This window comes from Adiantum capillus-veneris, chromosome 8 (genome assembly GCF_014529385.1).
Source record: "Adiantum capillus-veneris isolate H3 chromosome 8, ASM1452938v2, whole genome shotgun sequence".
Lineage (NCBI taxonomy): Eukaryota > Viridiplantae > Streptophyta > Polypodiopsida > Polypodiales > Pteridaceae > Adiantum > Adiantum capillus-veneris.
Genome location: NC_140938.1, coordinates 98532841 through 98540734, shown reverse-complemented (window position 1 = coordinate 98540734; position 7894 = coordinate 98532841). Strand labels below are relative to the sequence as shown.

The 7894-nt window shown below is 39.9% G+C and overlaps 1 non-coding gene across 1 annotated transcript; it reads right to left on the bottom strand.

Annotated features, from left to right (window-relative positions):
- Window positions 1-7137: 7137 nt before the first annotated feature.
- TRNAC-GCA (transfer RNA cysteine (anticodon GCA)) lies at window positions 7138-7209 on the bottom strand. The gene has a single exon. It is a non-coding gene; the product is annotated as a tRNA-Cys (tRNA).
- Window positions 7210-7894: the final 685 nt, after the last annotated feature.

Sequence of the window (7894 nt, the reverse complement as noted above, 5' to 3'; positions counted from 1 at the left end):
CTATCTTCAACATACACGCTCCGCAGCTGAATAGAAACCAGAAAGAAAAGCAAGAGAGAATTTTTGTAGGCCGCCCCCAAGTGTGTATCTACTAGCACCTCCCCCCCCCCCCCGGACTAAAGCCATGTACGTCTTCTCCATGTGCCGTACTTGTAAACGGCTCTTAAAGTGCATGCCAGTGCCTTTGACATATCCCATTAAATTCTGCCAAAGATAAAAGAGTCTTTATCAATAGTTTACAAAAGATCTACAAATGGTTTTGCGCCACAAAAACTTGCATCTATTTCAAGTGCAGCTCAAGCAACCATTGCTTATCTAACATTTCATACAACGTCTATTCATTGGATGATGCTTTGCAAGATTTAGTTGTGATAGGACCTGCTGTTGACGTTGAAGCATGCCCATCAAGAGGAGTTGACTGAGAAGGATATTGCTCATTTGCTTGCGTAAACACATGCTCCATCTCCTCATTGTCAACGGACATTCCAACATCCACAGAAGCTTCTTTAGGAGAACCACCTTTCTTTTAGCTGCAATAATCTACTATGCTTTGTGAGCGTACTCTAGAAATCTAACATGATATCTCTTGGCAGGGTTGTACTCTTTTCCACATTGCCAAGGAATTTAAACAAATGCTCATTGATTCTAGTCGCATTACTACTGAATGCGTGGCCACATGACTTGCATTTCAATTGAGATGTATTCTTCCCGTCATGTATCTCGTGCACATAACTCCACTCGTGTCCTTTCAACACACGCAATGCTCTATCTATCAATCTAGTGATCAAAATATGTCAGACTCACGCTCTATCTACCAATCTCATGGTCAAAATCAATTGACAATGCTACATTATCAATTTACGATAAGCAATGATGGTCTATCGTTCTCTATGTATCAACTCATGATAATCAATCTACATTGTTCCAAAACAAAAGACATAATTATTTAAACAAAACATTCCAATCATAGTGTTCACATCCTACTACATCTTTGCAAGCTTTTGGCTTTCACACATTAAAATAATCAATAATCTTAATCACTTATAAAAAACAATACATATAAATCACATTATTTCACATTGCACTATATCCATTTATCTAAAGTGCAAGCTTACGACTTTCACACATTATGATAATCGATAGTATTAAAGTTTTAAAAAAAGATTATCTTTGCTAAAAGATAATCAATTGCAGACCTTGACGATTACCGTATCTATTGGAAGCGTGAAACATGAAGTTCTCACACTCCACGGTAGATCTTTGAGCACTTATCTATCTACACTTCAAGCAACGTGTACGATCACACAATACGATAGATCTTGCAAATCTAAATAAAGATAATTAAATATCAATATATTTTGACATGATATTCCTAAATTTTAATTCCAATGAGGGCATAATGTGATGGCTCTACACAAGACAGAAACATTTCTACCTATGTTCACTTTGAAGTGAGAAAATCTATGCACGTCAAAATTGAACACTAAACTAAATAAAACTAACCTCTATTATAATATATTGTGCAAATAGATTACCTCATGTGAGAGTACACTCTACACACAATGCAACACCTAAATCATATCACTAATTCACTTCCAAGTGTTAGTTAACTGAGAATAGAGCAAGTGACTCCTATAAAACAAACACTTTGCAAAGAGTGAGAGTTTGAGCTCTACACAACATACAAGGCTTTATACTATTTGACCCTAAAAATATTTTTTTAACCAAATTTTGATTAATAATTTAACTTATTTTTTATCAAATTTATTTTAAAAGTATTTTATTGAATTTCAATGGATTTGAAAATTCAAAGATAAAATTATTTTATTGCTTTGCTCCACACATGAATTACCTTTTATGGTGTCAAATGTGCCCAAGAGGGCGTGCTACCTTCTTATATACATTTTTTTTCGATTTAACATTTCATCGATCAAAATATTTTTCCATCAAAAAACTAAAAAGTTATACGGGACCTTGATTTTGCTAACGTGGCATCGTATAAAACGGACGTATAATTTGGGCTAACGAATAATACGCCTATTATTCGTGTATTATATGTCTCTCGGTTAACAAATAATGTGCTTGAGATGATTATGATGTCACAACCGATGGTATTACCGAAGGATTATGGAGGGGGTATTCTGCATGGTATACCAAATCTCGCATCAGCTAATTGATTTGCTTGGGGTGTGAGTTCCTCTTGTATGTTTGATAATCCAGCATGATTCAAAGTATTCAAACGATATCCTTGAGCTTAAAGCACATAGAGGAAGCCTTAGTAAAACAATATCCTAGGTTACGTATAGTTCTAAAACAATATCCTTAAATAAGTTGAAGACATAGCGGAAGATAATGTGATGTAGCCTCATTAATATTTCGTAGATTGGTTACCTATTGTGTGACACCATGTTGATCGACTGGCATACTTTTTTCTTGGGGGGTGTTTTCCCGCACACTTTTTGTTAATGGAACCACTCACAAAGGAGGAGGAAACTTGAAGAGTCGAATTAGAGCAACAAGGTAACCTTAACACTTTGCACTCACATGTTGTTTTTTGCAAAGCTACAGTCACTTGCACCTTACCGCAGATTTGGTGTTGCTTCTCTTATAGCTTGCTAGATGGTGATACTCATACCACAAATACTATCGATACTCAATGGAATATTTTTCTAAAGCTCTAGTAGCCAGTTGCACTTAGTGCATAAATCTTTGCTTCTTTTTTTTTCAGAAATACTTGCAATGGTGTCGCTAATATTTCCTTGTTGGTGCACATTGTTAAGCGCAAGAATCTTTTGCAAACCATAGATGACCAAATTGTGATGTGACAAGATATGTTCTTCAGACTTGTGACCTAAAAATAGAAAAGCACAACTAGTAATAATTTGATCCAATTTTGTCTCGCATCTTGTTCCACCAAATGAGTGGATATAGACTTCTGGCCTCTATAGCTTATACCTTTCAACCTTTACTTAGTGAGCCAAAGGCTTGTTTTACTCGATTTGATCGCAGAAGCCACCACGTAGCATGTGGTTCAAATTTTTAAAAACAAGGTTTTAAAAAAAGCCTTCATGAAAAGCTTCCAAGTAATAACAATAAAAGCATCTTCGCAGACGGAGAGATTCCATGCAATCACCTAGGCTAGTTGGTCGATCTTTTTGCAGAGGCTGGTTGGGTTTAACGCTTCTCATGGTGAGGATATTGTAGTCCTTGAACATCAATCCCATCATGAATTCCCTCACGCTTTGATGATGCAAAATATGTGTTACTAGTTGATGTGCACGCAATAGGAATCTCTCTCTCTCTCTCTCTCTCTCTCTCTCTCTCTCTCTCTCTCTGGTAATTTAATGCTGAACTGCAAATTAGTACGACCAAGAAACTCTGGACTGTGTTCAGCAGATGATGCAAGGAATCCACGATGATATTTTTAGTCAAGGACCGTTGCTTGCTTGACATGTATGCCAAATACTTTAGACAACTCAAAAAAGTGTTTGCGAGCTTCCTGTTTTCAGTGGATGCAAAGAGATGGGATCTCTCTAGATGCAATTACCTAGGCTTGCATTTTGAAGGCATGTGGCACTATGCAAGATGCTGATTTATAGGATTTTCCCAATAGGGTGTGGTAGGGCCAGGAAGCCTTGGGCTGTTTTCAACATCTAAGAAGAGAGGGCATCTCTCTATGCAACCACCTATGCTTTCATGCTTGACGTTGCCTTGGTCGACATGTATGCCGAATGTGGTGTATTTCAGAAAGCACAAAACATGCTTCAGGAGCTTCTTGTCCAAAATTTCGCCTCTTGGAGTGCATTGATTGTGGGATATGCCCAACAAGGATAGGACCACGAAGCTCTGGGTTGTTTTCAATAGATGCAAAGAGATGGCATCTCTCAAGATGCAATCACTTATGTACACTTGCATCTCAAAGGCATATGACATTACGCAAGATGCAAGGAATCCACAACGATATTTTTAGTCAAAGGTTGTTGCTTGGTCGACATGTATGCCAAATACTTCAGATGACTCAAAAAAGTGCTTAACGAGCTTCATGTTCGGAATATCGTTCCTTGGAACACATTGATTGTGGGATATGCCCAACAAGGACAGCTCTGTGCTATTTTCAGCTGATTCAAAGAGATGGCATCTCTCCAGATGCAATCATCTACGCTTTTGTGCTTGACACTGCCTTCGTCAAAAACTGATCAATCTTTTGTAGAGGTTGGTTGAGTTTTCCTCTTCTTAGTGGTGATGATATTGCAGTCTCTGACCATCAATCCCATCATGAATTCCCTCACGCTTTGATGATGCAAAACGTGTGTTACTGGTTGATGTACACGCAATAAGAATCTCTCTCTCTCTCTCTCTCTCTCTCTCTCTCTCTCTCTCTCTCTCTCTCTCTCTCTCTCTCTCTCTCTCTCTCTCTGGTAATTTAACGTTGAACTGTAAATTGGTATGACCAGAAAGCTCTGGACTATGTTCAGCATATGATACAGGGAATCCACGATGATATTTTTAGTCAAGGGTTGTTGCTTGGTTGACATGTATGCCAAATACTTTAGACGACTCAGAAAAGTGTTTGGCGAGCTTCTTGTTTTTAGTGGATGCAAAGAGATGGAATCTCTCTAGATGCAATCACCTAGGCTTTGCATTTTTTGAAGGCATGTAGCACTATGCAAGGTGCTGATTTATAGGATTTGCACTATAGGGTCTAGCAGGGCCAGGAAGCTTTGGGCTGTTTTCAATGTCTAAGAAGAGAGGGCATCTCTCTAGATGCAACCACCTATGCTTTCATGCTTGACATTGCCTTGGTCAACATGTATGCCAAATGTGGTGTATTTCAAAAATCACAAAACATGCCCCCCTGGCAAGTTAGGCCGTTAACAACTTGGAAACTTCTCACACCAGTGATCGCCCAAGCCTCCCCGAATGATGACCTCCAACCATCTGCGAACTGCCCCAAACCTGGCGTAGAATTGTCTCGCCTAGTCCAAGGGGGGCTACATAACAAGATTTTGTCCCACATCACACAAGCTTGCTACACGGTCACAATGAGAGAAATCTATCATGGATGCTCTATAAAATTTGGACTTTGGACAATATTTTTGCAGGAGTTGCAACGGCTATATAACTTGAGAGAAGAGGAACAACACAAAAGCATTGGTGATGGTAGTCGACGTGATAGTAAAAGTGAAAGTGACAATCGACACGAGGACAGAAGTCATAGAAGAGATGATGAGAAAGGCTCCTATGCCTCTCCTTGTACAAATCCTAGAGCGTGCAGATTGCAAGATATTCCCAAAATGGTTGAGACAAAGCAACCTGGGAAACAACAACCTTGGCGTATTCTCCTAAATGCAATAAACTATTCTTGTCGGTTGAAGACTTTTTCCACTCGGCGTGATAAAAACAAAGCCAAATCCAACACGATAAAAACAAAGCAAGAACCCATTGCTCTACAACCAAAGGGTAAACAATTTATTCAAGATGTCACCATGAGCCTAGAACTCTATGACTAAAGATTGAGCTAGACATGATCGGCATGACAAAAGTATAAAAGACAACGAAACTAGACAAAGAGGATGATATTTACTCGGTTGGCTTTAAAGAGTATTGTCTAATGAGCCATGACACTTCTCCATGCTGCCCACTTCTTGGATGTCAAATATTGAGTGTCATCGTTTCAGATTCCATCTTTTGCTATTGCCTCCTTAGATACCAATAGACCAATTTAAAATACCATCTCATGTTTTGAACCACTCTCATGTCCGGCTTAGTTTAATGGCTTTTAGCGGAATACAAAGTTAATATTGCTTTAAACGGTTCGAGTTTTTCATTTAAACAATATAGCGTATATTAGAAACAACAAAATGAGACACCCCCCACCTTAGTATTTGCAGCCTGTTGATTAAACCATTCTTTTGTAACTATTGCGCTAGAAGTTATGAACTGAGAACTCATCACTACAGCAAACCCTACACCATCTATAACGTAGAACATAAAGTTATCCATGCCTCTCTTTAAGTTTAATCTATCTCTTGGATATTTTGTATTTGTATCAACGTGTGACAGAGAGGACATATATTCACAACAGTGGAGGTTTTGACTGCACAACCACGACTCCAACTCGACAACACTGCAAGGTCCGTTACTTGCGTCCAATTTTCCAAGTCTGTGTGTTTGCTTGGTGCAACACATAAACGCTACGAGACAGGGTATGACTTTTGTTTCTTATAATTTCTAGAAAGACCACAATGTCAACCCTCCACCATACTTTTGTATGACACTTTTGCATGACGTACACTGTATAATTAGCATTTTCACTTTGCGCCTGACTGCAAGACGAAATGTTTAACTATTCACATTGCTTTTATGTAGCTTGACTCAAACATTGTCCTCCGGCTAGCAAAATTGGACGACACTCGTACACGATTATCAAGTTGATATTGCAGTTCAATTTTTATAGTGTGTTGATGCTTTTCACATTTTTTGTGTTTGTCAAAGCTTCCTTAAGTTTAGTTTAGCCACATGTTAGAACACGTACTCCCTTCTCATGCAAGCTGTCCCTCACACAGGCCTCTAACTGGACTTCCCTTTCGCGTCTCCTGAAAGCAACAAAACTCAGCTGCAAATTTGCATGGCAAACACACACACACAGAGAGAGAGAGAGAGAGAGAGAGAGAGCTCACGTTACATTTTGGAGAGAGAGAGAGAGAGAGGGGGGGGGGGGGGGGGGGGGGGAGGGAAGAGCATCTGCATTGATTCTTTACGCCTTTCCTTTCTGAAAATCGTAGCACCTACTCATATGCTCGTGTTCCACAATAAAACCCGAGGCGACAACAATCACAACCAACTAACCAAGTACGCTCTAAAATATGTGAGATTATGTACGGCAAAGGCCCACCAAGCAAGACTAGTTCCCTGAGGTTGTTGGTAAAGGAACGAACTAGCTAGATTTAGATTGATTTAGGCTTGAGAGAGACAAACTAGCTAGGTTGACGTTGAGAGCCTAGAGGGACTTCGTTGGAGGTGTTGAACATTGCCATCCATATATCCATACACACACACACATATATATATATATACCAAACCGAAAAAGCCCTTACCGCTCGTTTTTGGGGGGCAAAACACACAACTCTTCGTCACAGGGCCCAACCGGGATTGAACCGGTGACCTATCGGACTGCAGCCGATTGCTCTACCACTGAGCTATAAACCCCAAGCATGCCATCCAAATGCCTAATTAAAAACTGATCAAAACTTCTGACGGTGGCTTTGAACCCAGATCACGGCCTGTCCCCGCTGTGTGAGAGGGTGGGCCAACAATGAAACGTCCATACACTCTCGCATCTGGTTCGTAAGTTAGACGAGCCAGCCAACGCTTCCCAGCTAGGGAAGTATAAAACATACTCACACCCCAAGTTGCCAACAGAGCACGTCATAATCATGATTCATCAGGCCAAAACCTCCGCCTTTTCCCGTTTAATCCTATGCCCCTAGTTGGTTGCGGCACTCACAGAAGTTGGAATAGGAAAAGCTTGAAAATGTCAGTCACACCTTGATGTTTTGGTCATCAAGACCTTTTAAGGAAATGCATCAACAAAAAGTAAACCAAAACATCTTGAGTTGTTGCTCTATACATGCAAGCTGATTGGGTAGGCGAAAGGTTTTTTGTGAGCATGGGAGACCCCACATACTAGTTGAGGCTGCGAACATAGACCGCTCAATGAATGGATGAGATCTCCCATGGAAGATTTAGCCAACTTTAAAGCATCCCACACATCATGCTGCATCAGCCAGACTTACTCTAAATGGTGATCTCGCTTCTTTTAGTGTTAATGTAATAGTGACATGATGGGTAGCTAGTGTGCTCTAGGATGTTGGACTAGAGGGGTTAGGCTCTC